The following is an 18,164-nucleotide window of genomic DNA, read 5'->3' on the forward strand; positions in this document are numbered from 1 at the left end:
TGCAGAGCAGTAATTTATTTCCTACAAAGTAAAATCCACATACACTTCAAAGTCCTTCCAAACATTTATACGTACAGCCAAAGATTTGTTTTTAATTTTTAGTTTCAGTTCATGGAGAAATATTAAAGCAGCTGTAAAGTTACTATGAATACAACAAAAAAAAACAACAACAACAACAAAAAAAAAACAGCTGTTCCTTTTCAGGGGTCACCACAGCAAATAATCTGCCTCCATCTAACCCTGTCCTCTGCATCCTCTTCTCTCACACCAACTAACTTCATGTCCTCTCTCACCACATCCATAAATGTCCTATTTAGTCTTCCTCTAGACCTCCTGCCTGTCAGCTCGAACCTCAGCATCCTTCTACCAATATATATAAAGAAATGAAATAAAATCCCTTAAAAGCAAGCTCATATTTTAGATAACTTCTTTGGTTAAAATAATCATTAACCAATCTAGTTGTCCCATGTGTCATTTATATAAACAAACATGACATCCAAATAAATTAATAATTGTTCAAAGATACTGCAGAAAAAAAAACAAAGCATTCAAAGAGAAAAGACCTGTTTGCCATTGAAGTAATTAGATTGACAATAGTTACCTGACCTCTGTTTGTGACCTTGCATTTGGCCTGAGCTTCACGCTGGTCTCACAATGCACTGCTTATGTATGAACGAGTGAGCAAAAGGTAGTTAACTTTCTTGCTGCATGGTTGAGGGTGTACTTATAGTGGAGGGGATAGTAAGGTTTTCCACTTGCCTGGGTTGGTTTGCTTTAGCTGTGCCACACCAAACTGTAACAAAATGTGTTTCCACCACAGCAGGCCGGACACAACAAACCCATGCTGGTGTTCTCCCCTGACCTGAGCAGCTGAACTGTACTGTATACCAGAGTAATCTCTCTAAAAATATTTTGTAAAGTCTCTGTGCTTAGCTTTCATTCGTTTTGTTACTAAATATTTCTGTCTTCTCACTCTTGTCTTCCCATTTGTATTTTCAGAAATCAATATTTTTTACTATTGATTATTTTCAGCTGTTACCAGAGCTCTGTGGCTGCCCATATAAATTAAACCTATCTTCTGTGGCTGCTTTACACTGTGAAGTAGCTACTGTACAGCACATACAATGTGATTGTCACAAAGTTAGCCAAGTTTCATTTGTGTTAGAGGTACAAGTAAATTACCAGTATTGCTCTACTGATCAGGTCTATTGATAGAATAGCTCAACGCAACTTATCTTTTCCACAGATGAAAAGCCCACTAAACTGTATATCGTCTGACTGCAAAGTGCTGTTTTTAATTTCAGCAGAAGAGAAAACAGACATATGAACAGTGCTAACCAGAAAAGTAATGTAAGACTGTTGTGTACAGATCAAAGGCAGGTTGAGCATGTGTTGCATTAACTTCCATAGAGTACAGTACGTACCGTAGGCACTTTCTGACCAACACTTAATTCTGGGGACTACCCACGGGCCCTTCCCACAATCCTATACATCTTTGCTGTTTACATTTTGAACGCAGCCAGTAGGTATGCATTAATTTAATGCCATGAGTCTACCAACTTAATTAATATCCAAAAGGTGTTTTTTTTTTTTACTTTTCCTTAGCTCGAACTGGCAGCAACATGTCATATGCTTAGAAAGTGTCTACTCTGAAATAGGAGCTAAAAAGGTTTTTTAAAATAGCGTTCCTATTATTGTTTGCAGTTCATTTGGTGTGTACAGAGAACAAAAGGAGGAACCTTTGCTAACTACAAAAAAATTTTTTCTGGTCTGAAAGTGCCTCATGTCTTCTGTATAGGTACTATATGGTAAGCACATAGCTTGCTAGGATGACATATCACCATGTCAACAAATAAGCTGACAGATAAATATTACTTGCACTCTCTTTATTTCCTAAACCATATTCTGTATGATTTGAGCAGCAACTAACAATTGATCTACAATTTAAGAAACGGCATCTTGAGAGGAAATGGACCAGGTAATGTCCATTTGTACTGTCTACAATTGAAGGAAACTTTGGAAGTGAAAACTTCTGTCTTTTTGCCTTCAAAGAAAATGCACAGTCAGCACGGATATCTCACACCCTCAAAGCAGCTACTGTGCAATGCCTTTTTGTTGGCCCAGGGGTTTGTATTTGCACTAATGGTGCTGATTCAGCCCACGATGCAGAGGCTTGGTGTGAGCAATGGATCACAGGCCAGAAAAGAGGATGTTGGGAACTCCTGGGGATGAAGTAAAAAAGGCAGGAGGAAAAAATCTAATCTCACCTGTCTTATCTGACCTGGTACACTAAAACATGTAGTTTATGGCAAAGGTCAACACCCCAGCATTATGAAGATTATACAGATTTTTAACTTACTCCAGGTAACTGATTTGATTACTTTATACTAATACAAATAACCCTTTGTAATAGTCTACAACCATTCACTTGTGTCCAAATTGTGTTACTGCCATGTCACCTCTGCTAACATACAGCATACAGTCAGACCTTCAACATGCCCAATGCTGCACCTAGCTAGATGCACAAAGCCTGTTGTCGAACTCTGGGTGAGAGTGGTGTTGCCAGCTCTCACCAAAAGCACCACTATTTCTTGCATTGATGAAATAATATCCTGCACCGGAGATGCATCAGGGCACATAAGTGTTAATACAAAAGCTATGTGGTCACATCCCATGAGTGTTTTGAGTGATCAAATTGCAATCTGCCTTGGGGGTTGTTTAAACTTGTGTTTAGCGGTGTCCACTTGTGAGCCAACCACCCGAGATGAATCTCATACCCATAAGACAGGGAGACACGTCACCACACATAATATTGTAAATTGTCTTATTTGGTTTAGCTCACTCTTGCAGATATGTCAATATATTCTTAGTCCTAAATCTGTCCCATTTTTACTTTTTTACCTTTTGGTTTTTTGTTTAAACACTGTTTAAGTGTGAATTGTCCACAGGGGTGCATGATGTTGGAAAATATATTTTTCTTTTCTGTGCAATATAAAATATTGGGTAAATTTCCCTACCTGACATGAATAGCTCAATTTGGAAAGGACTGATTGTTCTATACTGATTAAGGAGTTGGTTGCAGATGAAACACCTAACCTTGAACCCCTCACTAAGAAATTGGATGAGGGAGAGCTGGTGCCTGCAAGAGATTGTAGGAACAAACATCAAGTAAAAAAAGTTGCCTCTCATATTTACTGTGTATTAACAACACACACATTCACTTTATTCAGTTGCAAATGGAAATGTTCAGTTGACCATTTGCTGAAAAAGTGTGCACATTCAGTGTACCAAACACAAAAATAGGTGAGCCTTGTGAGTTCTCCACTGAAGGGATCTTTTAAGGAGAAATAAATTAGTTTAATGCATTTGTTAACTCACCATGAAACTAATTACATGTAGCATCATTAATTTGCACTTCATATTGAACGTTGTGATATCGAACGTTGCACTTGATATCGAACATCAGCTTAAATGTGCAGCGGATAATGTAAAATTATGTAAACTGCCTTAGGCATTTTGACCAAAGATTCTTTTTTTAGTCAAAAAATGTCCAGCATAGAAAATACATTAATTGGGTCTTTATCATTGTTGGTATGTGCCTCTTAAATTTAGTACAGGTGGGGCTTTAATTAATGATCTTCAAAGGTCACCAAAAATATCAATTTATAACATGGGCAAAGTCAGTCAAAGTTGTAAAATATTGTGTTTTAACTGTGCAAAGAGCATTTTCAGAGGCTGACAAAGTAAATTACTCCCTGCAGTGTAACTAAGTCTTCCCATCCTAAGTACTGCTAATCCCGCTGTCAGTGAGGAGCCCAATCTGAAGCTCATTGCTCATTGTTTTGTATTTGCTAATCCCGGGCAAAATGACAGGCAAGCTAAACCCCCATTTAGTCTCTTGAGCCTGAAATGACAGAAAATTCAAAACAGAAATATAACCAGTTAAGGAAACACCAACTTCTTGCGAGCTGTATTCACTGCTGTTCCTACAAGGGTGGAAAAATAAAACTACAGTAAGAGCAAAGCTAAAATGCCAGTAAAACAATCAAATGCATTTAACCACTGGCATGAAAGAAAATTAAAAAATAAATGAGATGTCCGTGTCTGTTTGTTTTTGTCAGAAGGTGATGTCTGTTGATGTGCATGCTGTCAAACGGCAATGGATCATGACAGACTTGGAAGAGAGTGGAGCTATGGTTATAAGTATTACCTATGCTTTTTGCACAATGACACGGGTGTGAAAATATACAACTACACCCCATGTATGAAATCTGTGGAGTTCTCCCTAATAAAATGCAGCTTTAAACTATAGCTGGTTTTAATCCTTGATATATTTAGGATTCAGAATGTAGAGAAACCACTGAAACCACTGTTTCTTTGCCAAACTTTTTTCTTTCTTTCTTTTTTCCTTCACTCAGTTCACTTAAGACGCATGTTATCTAAAACAGCATAAGATGCTCAAGACACACTCTATGTATATTAATGTAACCATAATTTCAAACCCTAACATTAGCCAGTTATCACCTAAACATACAAAGCATCTCACTGGTTGATTTGCACAAAAAGGTGATGGAGAATGCTTTGGGAATTTTTCTCATGTCTTCATATTCTACTACTTCCTACTTCACAGTAGGATGGACACTGTTGTACTGACAAGAAAAACTTTTTATGCAAATACATATATCTGGGTGGCATTCGTTGACAAGTTTGTTCACTGAGTCGGTTACCGCAGTGTCTTGCTCTGTGAATCTAACCTGCTTGATGGCAGGTTTTCATCAATAGAAGAAAAAGAGTTTCTTTCAGTCTCCTTCCTCCTGCAGAGTCTGAAGACACTGCATGAAACATTTCTTTTCCAAGTTCAAAGCACAGATTACAGTGCATCTCTTACAGGATTGCAAATCCTGTATAGTACCCTAGTAGTTTGTTACACGAGACTGGTCTCTAATGTTTGCTAAGACCAATCGATCACTGTAAAAAACATTGCTTTCGATTTACATTCGATAAATATTGGAGATGACACAACAAAGGCCAAACCAAACAACAGAGTGACCACTTTCCTCTGATAAAGACAGGCTAAAGTGTTAGTAAGACAAGTGTCCATGATCCCCAAGGTTGATTTAAGTTTAATTCCCAGTGTCTAACAGCCCATGGTAAAGTGTCCTTGGGCAAGACATTGTAGTATGTGTAACTGTAAAACAACAATTTCCCCAAGGGAATTAATAAAGTAGTTAAAATGATAATTACAGGAAACAGTTTAAATCATTACTATAATTCAAATATTTCTGATCTTGTCTAACAAATCAATTTAAGCTATTTTTATTTGTTGTATTATTTAAAATATTCTGTATAATTAAAAACCAAAAGCAAAGTATTTCAAGTTATTTTAGTCAAGTCTTTGTTTTTCTTTTTTTTTAATGGAAGGGTACCAACTATTTTGTCCACGTGTGTTCCATTAAATCTCTAATGTGTTAAGTTGTCAAACCCTGTAGGGCTTTAAGCAACTGGATTTCAAAATCAATTCTAAATTTAACCAGTAGCCAACAGGTCTGTTTCTACTGGAGAATTCCTGGTACTTTTACTTCCCAGAAAATAAAGTCCAGGAAAGTTTTGTATGGTACCATTCCTCAAGTTAATTATGTTCTGAATTTCGAAATTAGGGCCAAACCCCAAGAAGCTAGGTTTCTGCAGGTTTCCACAAGACAAAGACTTTTTCATTCCTTTTTCAGACCATTTTAAATGCTATTTATTTTAGATCAACACAAAACAAATAGAGGAAGTAAAAAAAGAGCAATTAAGTTCAATTTTTATTTTGATTATTTTACATAATACATGTAAAATATTTACATAATAATTTAAAAACACTATTTTCTGGACAGGTCTCATTAAACCTGTACTTCAAATATTAGTTCGATGAAAGTAACTAAATGAAAGTAAATAAATGCTCGTGGTAAACACGTTACATTATCACACGTGTGTATGGGTGATTAATAATAAGCGAAACTTAAAAATGGCAGCCTTGGTGTTTACTACCTGCAGCTATTGGCTGCACAGGTAAAGCTTTGCTGAAGATGCATAGTATACAAGGTCAAATATACACACTATAAACAGGCCATACAGCAGCAGAAGTGTGAAGTGATATGAGTAAAACCAATGGTCAGCTGATGGTTAAACCAGAGATGTGATCTCAATGTGTCTGAGTTGTAAATAGGCTGCAGACAGTCCACTCCGATTTTTCATCAGGGTTAGATTGACCTCTCGTTACGTAAACAATCTTTGGCTACACGGTATATACAGACAGTGGTGGTGTGTTTCCACACAGACATGCAGACAGCAGAGACTCGCACCAAAAATAGCAAGTTTTATTTTAGCCTCCCCTCAATATAAGTGAGTGAATTAATGTTAGTTATGACAGCTGATAAGACCTGCTGACTTTAACCACCAATCAGAAATCAGAAATCAGAAAAACTGAGAAAAACAGGACTTTGCTACCTGAATGTTTTAGACAACACTAAGCTTTGCTAACAAGAAATGTAGAAGCACCCAAGTAATCACACTGTCACACTGACAAACTGAAGTTTCTGACAGCTGTCAAAAAAGTGGTCTGTGCAGCAGCAAATCTGTGTAAAAGAGCAATAACATTTTTACTAACACATTAATACAAATATTAACACAGATGAAATGATTGATGAAAGACATTGACACTATATTCAGGTCTTTGGATGGTAAGGAGACAGCTCCCTCTACATTTTTCTCAAAGCATTGCTAAAGATAGAGATAACTGTTAAGACTAAACAGTCTCCTAAAAACATGTAACAGAAAAGCATTACAAAATGAATGTGACATTTTTGTCAACTTGATATGAAAATAATATAAGTAATTTTTAAAATATATGAAAACAATATTTAAGACATTTAGAGAAGCAGAAGGTTTTTATAAATGTCTGTAAAATGCTGCATGTAATTTGACTGATCAGCCCTGGACTATTAGAAAGAACTGCCCCTAAACTGGGGCACTTGAGACAGTAGAACTACAGCCTAAAAACTTTATTACAACAACATATTGATGTAGTATTTCACAACTACTTTACAATGTATATACCACAAATCAATCTGGTTTTATACTGGCTTTACAAAAAAATAGGATTTATGTGAGACCCTCTGCAATTTTACTAGGTTTATCACAACAGCTCAAGACCAGGAGGGAAAAAAAGAAAACAGAGCCACTCTTGCTAAATCTTGGTTCCTCTGCACACTGCAGCTCGGTCACGTGTTACCTGAGGAGGATCATAAAGGCAACATCTGGATATGTTCTGAGGGTTGTAATTTTAGAAGCTCTCTAACACTGTTAATCTGCTCACAGTATGTTGTTTATTTTAGTCCCGTTCTCTGGCCAATATCCACTTTTCTTAGAAGCAAACACTAAGTTACTGGGATTGAAATGCTGAGGTCCTACATAGAATAAAATATTGTTAATATTGAAGCACACACACACACACACACACAGCTATGTTTCCCTTAAAAAATAATCAGTCAATAGGCTCATTTACCCTGCCAATTTCTGTGGTTCTTTCTAGATCAGGAGATGGAATTTCTTCAGTGAGAAGCTGTTTTGTTTGCATTCCTGGAAAGACAGCTGAGCTCAGAACAACCATTAGTAGCTTAAATAAATGTACTAAAAACAGAACCAGGCCAGAGATGGAGACTACCAAAAGTGATTCTAGAGGACCAATATAAAAGATGATGTCAGTGTACTTCTGACAGGCTTTAAAACTGTCTTCTGACAAATTGTAACTATGTAGTGGAGATTTCAACTTTGTTATCTGCACCATTGTTAATTAAAAAAAAAGTGAATATATTAAATACATTTAAATTTTAATTAATTTATAGATAATACAAGAATGTAGCATTGTATTACTCTGTCAATGATGTAAATAATCAGATTGGATTTTGCTAAAATTAAAAAGTCAAATTTAAGCCAATGTAGATTAAGGTATTTCATTATCCCTATATTTACCTTATGGTACTGTAGTTAAATAAGATAACCACATGCTAAAATCAGACAAAGGGAAGAGAGTGAAATAGCAAACAATGTAGAGAGGCAAGTTGTCTACAGACGCAGAGACAAGCAGAGCAGAAAGAAAAGGGAGAAAAGTGTCAGAGAAAGGAGATAGCAAGAGAGCAAAAAGGAGAAGGGGTCAAAAGGGCAGAAACAGGAGTGAAAAGGGGAAGCAGCATGGTCATATTTTATAGCAGACAGCAAGCGTGTGGTCAGGCAGGCAAACCACGAGCTGCCTTACCACGAGTGTTAATTTATTAGTTTTGTTTTTCCTTTTTTTTTTTTTTACGAGGACTGTTCTACTAAAAAAAAAAGGTTCAAACAGTCATCTCTACTCACCGTTTTGACCCAAGTATGTGGCCACATAAAGTACTTTACAGATTTTCCTCATTACCAATCCATAAGTAACTTTATAACAGACTCAGGTGTACACTGAGAGCTATATATACACAGACCCCTTAATCTTGTTAATGAATATATCCAAAGGCTGACACCTGTATGCAAGGCATCAGATAAAGACTGAGGTTGTGACTTGTAATCTAACATTTTGTCTGTAATATAAAATACTGGAGCCCGAACCAAAGACATCTGATAGAAATATATATTTCATATGTAAAGTCACTACAATTCTTTTAGAAACGCTCAAATTACTTTGTGCTACTGGGGGACACTATGGGCAGATGGACAATTGGACAACTGGAAGTAATGAAATTTCTGCAAAGAAGACTGAACTAAATATTAATTTAGCATTAGATGATCACAACCAGAAGTATTAGCTTTCAAATACATATCTAACCCCCATATGCAATACTGTCAACAAGACATGCTTAGGTAGTTTGTTGCATAAATGTGTATTTTTCCAACTACAAGCCAACAAATGTTGAAATCTATGTGAGAGATTACCACTTGGTGAAGATGTACTGAAGCCTCATAGCAGTTTCTGCAGGGAAAGCTGTTCTGGTCTGTGTTCATGACCTCAGTCGTTTAATTTTCCAAGCAAAATAAACTTGCCCTGATTTCCTGACTGCTATAATCCACCCTGAACTGATAACACCTCACACCCAAGCATAAATATTTCAGTAACGAATACTTAATTATCTGCAATTTTCTCTCTTCTGAATCTACCACATACTATATTAATTAACAAACAATACCACTATTTTTTCATTTACAACCAATCAGTTCTGCCTAATGCAAATGTAATACCCCTAATTGCAACATCATTACACATGGGTCTCAAGTACTTAACACATGTGTAGTCTGAAAGAATAAAGCTGTGGTATGAAACATACAGATAACTGAATGTCTACCTTATTTACTCTAGATGTTGGTGCTTCTGTACTGCATGTTTTCATTATCAATGTTGAATATCCCCCTCACAAATTATATAATTATAGAACAACTCTGAGCTTACAAACATCAAGTTTGGCACCAGTAACAAGTCAGGCTCAGCCACTGGCCACAGCGGTGTGACCTTCAAGCCCGGCTGTTGTTATTTTCCATAGAGGTCAACAGCTAAGAATGTGAAGCATGCAGAGGCTGAAACAAGCCTTTCTTTTCCCAACAACCCCCACCTGTTTTGTTTTTTTTATATAATTTTGCTGCTGCTCTATACAGGGAGCCTATTTCTTTTTTACACACTATTTATCCATTTAAGGCATCCTTTAAGGTAACTTCATAACACCTTATGTCGACATATCATAATAAAGTTGCTCAGTATTTTCAAAACTAGCAATCATCAGAGAGACATATACGTGGTGTTGTTGATTGTCAGTCGCTGTTATTGTGCTTTATCTCATGGGCATTTGCATTATTAAACTGTATGGGACTCCTAAATAAGGGTTGCAATTAAACAATCATTAATTATGATTCAACTTTTAAGCAGCTAACTTTAGCTATGTCTATGCCTTTATAGTTTATATAATGAAATGGCTTTGTAAAGCATTCCTTATATAAACGCTGTTCTGTATCTGTGATTTGCAAAGTAGGTGTGCTATAAAATGACACCCACCTCCATGAACCAAATATCGCAACATGGGATGCTTATTTCAAAGCTGCTGTTGCAACAAAGCCAACTATTGAGGGCAGAAATGTGTATACACAGATGCTATTAATGTAATGACTGATCATGAGTAACTTTATATATTTTTCATGTCTTTTCTGCCCAAAGCAGAAAAGAGAAAACATTAGTGTCTGCTTGCTGAAAAAAAAAAAAAACTAGCTAGCTAAACCTCAGAAACATTCCCAGGAGTTTGTGGAACAATGAGCAAGACGTTTGACTCTTTACAAGTGTTCTATGTCTGTGTAAACAGATATCTACTTTCTATCTAAGGTAAATAAAATATCAGGTTTGTATCTCTGTCGCCTTTTTTATTTTCATTCTCCTGCCCACTAGTGGCTGTAAATTGATTAATGCAGCTTTAAAGTTTTTTATTGTTAGCTTTCAGCATCAACATCTTTAAACCTTGGAGGAAAGCCACCAAAATCTTCAACATTCTAAAAATGGAGTTAACAAACATTTTAAGGTTTTCACATTGAAATACATTCACCAGGCAGATTCTTAGTTACACATAGCTATAACAATGGAATTTAATACAACAAAAGCTGTATGTTGATTAAACTGTATGGTCATTTTGCAAGACGTAAAGTGCTGCTGTAGACATGTAATTCATTACACAGAGTTTACCGTTTACTGTAGCCTTGGTCCATTGATATAAATGGGATCGCCAGTAAATAATGTGCCATAAATCAGGAACCATGCCAAAAACAACTGAGGAATAACAAACAAACAAACAAACAATCAAACAAAAAACTAGCTACCACTGACACTCCAGAACCATTTATCATATTGTAAAGAAGGATACTAACGCTTATTGGTTTACAAGTAAACTGGTGTTTCTTTGAAGTAGTACAAGTAAATCCTGCCTGTTCTGGAGTGAAGACATCACACTGTCCTGTTGCTTCCTGTGTGTGGAAGTGTGTGTGTTTATTTCTGGACATGTGAGATGTCTGAGCAAATGAACAAGACAAAATAAAAACAAGAACCAGAGCAGCTGAGTTTAATGCAAAGATGACCCACAGGCCACCCAATGCATCATGAAATTCAACAAACACAGCTCACACTCCCACAAATGGGTGTGCACACATATACCACACACAAAGAGAACAATAAAAAGTGCTACAATATGGTGCAGTTCACTGACAGCAGTTGTACAAGCTAAGGTGCCTAAAGTAAAAACTTTCATATTGATTCTGGTTAAAATCAGAGAAGCTATCGTAACTTCAGGTGTTTGTGTGTAACTTACCCTTTTCCACACAGTTCTACTTGTTGTCAGTCCTTCATTCCAGCTAAGCAAGTCTGTTCTTCAGATAGCTTTCGTCTCAAAATGGAGGCAGAAACTCTCCAAACACCATTCCTTTGCTGTGAGGTTTCTTTTTTATATTTGAGTCTACCAGGTCCAGTTCTGCTTCTCTCCTGCTCATTGCTGCCCAAGTTGCTAACATGACAGCACCGATAAACAACCGGCCAGAATGAGAGAGACCGGTGAGCACTGAAACACACAGGTGCATGCTGAGTCCCAGCAAATACAAACAGAGAGAGGCATAGACAGCTCGGAGGAGCACAGTATGAAACGGCTCTTTTTCCAGAGGTTCCCCTTGTGTGGGACTTCAACCTTACTCCACCTCCCTCCTCCTCCTACTCTCTGCACCTCCCCTCCCTCTCTCCCAAACAGCTTCAAGACAGAACAGAAAAGAAAGGATAACAATGAAGTGCCGTTTCTTCAACTTTTACTAAGTAGTACAGAAGTTTTTCTTTTTCTCTGTATAACTGGCGTAATATGACAGAAGCATTTGTACCATTTAAAAACTTCTGACAAATAAGCAAACACAACAAGAGCTTAAGTTTTTCCTTACCAACACAAAACCTGTAGTATTCACTAGAAGGAAGATGGAAATGCTGATGTTTTACCTTATGTAAGACAATAAAAGTGATCTGATTTGGCAGAAATATTGCATATTTGTTTTCACATAGAACTAAATTTGTAAAATTTATAGAGTTTAACCGAAATGTGCAAAAGCATAAAATACTATTTTTGCAAATAAAGGTCACTGAGCATGGTATTGTCATACATAAAATGCTCACATACACAGAGGCTATATTATTAAGAATACATTACTTTAACTGGCCCACATTAGGGATTTTCCAATTGACTGAAGACAGTAGCTATACACTGCAGGCTACTGTAGTGTCAGCCTAGCAGGGAAGAAGGCCTATCACGAAAGTGTTGACATTTCAATTTAATAAATAGAGGAAGAGGAGGGGTCGTGGAGGCTTTTGGAAAGATCACTCAATGCCTCCCCTAGGCGAAAGTTGACTTCAAACAACTAATGCTAGCTGTTACTTGCCTAATTTCTGAAGCACTAAGTACAGGGGCCAAAGCAGAACTGAAATGTTTCTCAATATTGGAAAAGTCAATACTTGATTTAGTACCTCATCTATAGTTCACTATATAGTCCATCCAAAAATCCAAAGTCAAATAAATGTGCCCTGGATAGTTTTGAAGTAGACTTTGCTCATTCAGGATCATTGGTACACTAAAGGTTACATCGGTGTTTGTGTGTGTGTGTGCACACAGTTGATATCTGCATTTACAAGTATATTCACATGCCCCTGGTCTTGTACTCTGAAGCCTAGGCCATCTTGAGAATATGACGTGACCTCACTAACTCATGACTGCTGTGTCGAACTCTATTAGTGTTTAAGATGACTAGCTTTTTTGTCCAAAGGCAAAATGATGCTGTAAACCTACAAAAATCAATTCAATGAAAAATAATTTTAGCCGTCTTTTTATATTTGACCAATAATAAAGGGTGATTATATCCTTATTTATGTTATTTTGTTTGTTTTGTACTGACAACATAATTACATATAGTTGTGATGGCATATGTCTATACAAGTGATTTTCCTAGGGAAAGATTTATTGTGTATTAAAAAAAATAAAAATAAAAAACTAATAGCACATTTTTAGAGTATGTTGATTAGAAAACAGCTGTCATTTTTTCGAAAATAAAAAAAAACCTTTAAACTTATAAGAAACAGTGATGTAACTGACACACAACAATGGTGTCATATATCTGCCAATGTAGTTTTTGTGACAACTTAACAAATCTGCCGTTCAAGATTCCATCAATGATGTTATGATATGTAAAAAGATTGACATCCAAGTTTAGCTCTAATTTTTACAGAATTTTGAGAAAATCTGAAAAAAACACCTAATTAATACATTTTCTAAGACTATTGTTACATATCTGAATACTGGGGGTATGAGCATGTTACGATAAACTGCTGGTGGTGCCATAAGGTCAGTGCAGAAGAAGAGACTGCATTAAGATAGCATTGTTAAACGAGCATCAGTCAAATGTGATTTTCTACATGACCTTTTTTTGCAATAATTTGAAGAGCTGTGCAGTCTCCTAATTAGTCCACACATCTCATGCTTTTATCTGTTTCTGTTTTTGGCCTCTTTACTGAGACCAGTGGCAAGGGGAGACATTTTAAAATCATGTTTTGTGTCTAGTATGATTATTCTCTGAGCCTGTGTTCATTGTACTTTGTTTTGAAAATGTTTTTTTGAAGTTTGTTTTATGCACAACATAAAAGAGTGCATAAAACAGGGGGCAAAACATTTTACTCTTTCCTTCATTTCTGATTTTCTGGCCTTTTTCTGCACTCAAATCCAGAAAAAAAAGATTACTAGTGTATAACAACTGCAACAAAATATAACAGGGCAAGTATAACAACACAACCATTTACTGTATACTGGTACAATGTTGAATCTGACATACTGAACAAAACAGAAAACAGGCCTAGGTGGATGGATAAAACAGCTGGTAATTTAGAAAATGTCAGTTTCTTTTTCTTGAAGGTTTGTAAAATTTGCCATTTTAACTCTCCGCTTATTCTCAAAAGCAGGTTCCTCTACACTCTCTGCACTGTGTCCCTGTAGTTTCTCTTTCATGCTTGTGCATCATGAAAAAACTGTATAATGACAAAATCACATTGACTCTCTTGATAACCGGCAGTACCAAACACTATCGGGAGTGATGAGAGATGACGGCCCAACCCACGCACGAGTCTGCTATTGGTGAACAGAAAACCTCTTCAGAGGGTGGACTGCAAATTTTAGGCAGCAACCAATGCAGATGAACTGGCTTTTCTGTTGAAAAGACAGGTCCACCTTTAGGAAAACTGAGGTGGCCATGCACCCAAAACATAGCTTCACACATTAAGTGCCACTCTTTAAAAAAGCATAACAAGGGTCATGTCCCTAAGCATTCTCCTGATCCAGAGTATTGCCACACATTTTACAAACCCTGTATGCAATCTGGGTTCTTCTACATTATGGTACAATTTTGTCAGTTTTGGTTTTGTAATTGACCGGTATTAGCAATATATAGAACAAGGCCACACCTACAGTAAGGGTCTCAAATATCTGAAAGAAAACCCAGACTATAGTTCCTTCAGTGTTCTGGCAGATGTCATAACCAACAGGGAGCCCTGCACAGTTGCCTTACAGCTACTTTAGATATCTCTTATTTATTGACTGTCACAGCTCATTTGCAATGTGTCTGAAGACCCAAAACGGGTCCAATAAGGACAAGCAGCTTTCCATTCTTTTACATAATGAAACAAAATTTTAAAGTCGAACTAGTTTTCAGGGATAGGATAAATACATATAATTTCCAGTCCTCCTTAGAAGGTGATAGTAAGTCTAAATCTGAGTTTCCGAAACAGTCAGTGAGAGCTAACAATGATGATGATCAACATTGGCCAAACTAATGGGTTTAGTCCAATCAGAGAAGTTGGGTTCAGCGACATGCTCAAGGAACTTTGACATGTGACAGCAGGAGCTGGGAATCAAACCAGCAATCCCGGGAGTGGTGAACGAATGCTGTGGCTTCTGAGCCACACTCGCCCATTTTAAACAGCTATTTGTCCATCTCAGACACAAAGTTCAATTCACACTACTTCTGAGTTTTTAAACACATTGATACAGCAAGACTTGGAAAATGTGGAACATACATAGACATGTGCAAATATCAGCACATCCTGATTTTAAAATGACAAAAAGACAAAAATTCCACGTAACTAGGTTAAGGCTTAATTTTGCATCCACCTACATTGAGTTTCAATGTAAGGGAAGACAATCTTAATCCTAAACCTATAATAATAACATTGCATATTCATCTGATACAAATGTTCTTTCATATTCATAAGTAATAAAATTTGTCAGGGAGTTTATATAAAAGATTTTAAAAATTAAGTTCAAAAGATGAATACCCCTTGAGATGTTAATTAAACATTAATTAATTTCTGATTAAAGAATATTTATAATACCTCAATACTATGTTGATAAAAAATATATGCTTTACTCTTTTTTTTTTTCATTTGACAATATTGTGGTAGACTATAGAGTGGCATGTGTGATTTTTTTTATTTTTTTTTATCAGATAACACTGCTTAGTTGGTAGAGCAGTCTTCCACAAACCACAGGGTCAGTGGTTCGACTCCCGGACCTTCTGGCTACAAGGCGAAGTGTCCCTGGGCAAGACACTGAACACCCAAGTTGTCCATAGTTCTACTTACTTGTAAGTAACTTTGGATAAAAACATAAATGACTAATTGTAATTGTAATTGAAACTGATGACCTACCAACAACAGTTCTAATACCCCGTCTCAGATTTGGTGATTTAATTTTAGGTGTGGTAAAAGGCAAATGGTAACTTAGACGGACTGCAATGGAAGCCACATAGGTTCATATATATTGGAAAAAATATTTTAACACTCAGGTAAAGTACCACATAAAAATGTTTGTTAATGTATTTGAAAATATATATCTTTAACAATTTCAACCCAGAATATTGACCAAAACATTACGTTTCATTTAATGCAGATTTGTTAAGTAACTTCCCTCAACATAAAACGGCACCAATTCCAATATACTATAATGCCATATGTAATCAAATAAAACAAACAAAAAAAAAAATCAGTTCCATTCATTAATTACATTTGAGGTTGGAAGTATACAAAGACCTTGGCTAAATGCATTCAATCACAGTATTTTACAACATGTAAATTGATCTTTCAGACAATAATCTTAAACATACCCACAAAATTGCAATAAAAGGGCTTAAGGCTAACAAAGTAAAATTTCTTAAGTGACCATCACAAAGACTTGACATTAATCCGGTAGAAAATTTGTAAACTAAAATGAAAAAGCGTGTTCATTTAAGGAGGCCCACCAAGCTACACAGCTGCCAACGTTCTGTCAGTAGGAATTGGCCAGGATTTCTGAAGAATAACAATACAAAACCTTTTAAAACCTGAGTTTTTGCACTGATGAAATCTACTGCGGTCTACTGCAGTGTTGGGAAGCTCAAAGTCTCGAGAAAAAACCTTATACAGCAAATGCTCCAGACAATACAAGCTCATCTGTAAAACACTTTGGAGGCAGCATCATGGCCATGGGTGCCTCTGGAACAGGCTCACAAATTTATCACAACCCAGATAAACAAAAAGTTCACTGTCCCACTTTCTAAGCATGGCAGGCTACTGTAGCTCAATATGAAGACACGTTTTTTGTATTGGCCATCAAACAGCACCATCTAGTGTTTGTCTCAGCTGTGTAGTGAAACATCTTGAACCTCAGAGCCACTTATAATTATTATAGTCACTATCATTATACTTATTATAATATGCTGAAGTTGATTTTATTATATACACATTTCGGTGCACTACAGGCTCATTCATAATAATTTCTGAATTCATTACATTTGAGCACTATACAACTACGGCATACGTTTATATTGGAGCTCATTTAGCAAATTTTCTATTGTCATTATGAACAATAATATCTTAGCTGGGTATGCACTGATGTTAAAATGTTTTTAAAATTCATCATTTCCTTATTTTGCTTAACACTAGTTAATAATAAAATGTAATGAATGTTACATGTTGTGGTTTTTGTAATTACTCGTGACAAACTACAAGATGTTTTTTTTTAATCCAGGCTTACACATTGAAAATGACTAGGGTCAGCAGTTGTGTGGGAAAGATCATATGTATTTTAAAGTGATTAAACCTATTGATAGTATCATTTATTAGTAAAATATCAACCGCTTTCGGCTTGTCCCTTCAGCGGTCGCCACAGCGGAACGTGTTGCGCACGTTGATTTGGCGTGAATGTTTACACCGGATGGTCCTCCTGTCGCAACCTTCACATCTGTATCCGAGCTCGGGACCGGCACCAGTATGGCCCTTGGGATTTATTAGTGTTTGTATCAAGCATTTTGGATATGTTACGTGGTAAAGGTTCCCCCTCCCCAAAAAACGATCAGACTTAAGAATGATCCTGTTTAGTAAAAGCATCGTTTGAGAAAAGTCTTTAGTGTCACACATTAGCTCCTGTTTAAACACTGCACTGGAACTAGCTCCATTTTATCAGCGATGTCACGGTAACTAGGCTTAACATAATATTAGCTAACATTAGCGTATCATCAGTTTCAAGTTTCAAACTAAACTAGTTGCTGTTTCTCTTTTCTGCAGTCATTAATATTGTTGATACGAGTACTTCTAAAAAAAAAATGCTTATTTCATATATTACCAATACAATTTAATTATAGCACACGAATAAAACAACACGTCTCACCTGAGTTGCCAACAGAAGGAAGAATGGCTTGGTAACATTTAGCTAACTTAGTGGAAATAACCGTTTTTCACCTCTCCTTTCTCTGTATCACTCGAATTACAGCTCCCATATCATTCATAACATAACCTATTTTTATATTCTTGTTAAATATTTAAAACGTATTGAACTAAAAGACCAGAAGATCCAGACTGTGTATCGTTTTTGGTTTTCCGGTTGGTGGTCACTGGACAAAGGACAAGGGCCAGAAAGACAAATCTGCAAGTGCTGATATTTGACGCTAACTAACTAGCATTACGTTTGAAGCAGTAGTTAAAGGTCAATGTGGCTAACAGTGACTAAGTGTTGTTACGGGTGGGACGAAGGCATGGCACCATCACGTGGTATGTCCTCTGCATTAAA

At 36.4% G+C, this 18,164-nt stretch overlaps 1 long non-coding RNA gene across 2 annotated transcripts in view; it reads right to left on the bottom strand.

The window, feature by feature from the left end:
- LOC137107855 (uncharacterized) overlaps positions 1 to 11,694 on the bottom strand; it is a 55,333-nt gene extending 43,639 nt beyond the window's left edge. For both annotated transcript variants that reach the window (XR_010912093.1, XR_010912091.1), the window contains exon 1: positions 11,361 to 11,694. This is a non-coding gene — a long non-coding RNA (uncharacterized lncRNA). The remainder of the gene's footprint in view (positions 1 to 11,360) is intronic.
- Between the last annotated feature and the right edge of the window lie 6,470 nt (positions 11,695 to 18,164).

The sequence above is a fragment of the Channa argus genome, chromosome 22, assembly GCF_033026475.1.
Source record: "Channa argus isolate prfri chromosome 22, Channa argus male v1.0, whole genome shotgun sequence".
Classification (NCBI taxonomy): Eukaryota; Metazoa; Chordata; class Actinopteri; order Anabantiformes; family Channidae; genus Channa; species Channa argus.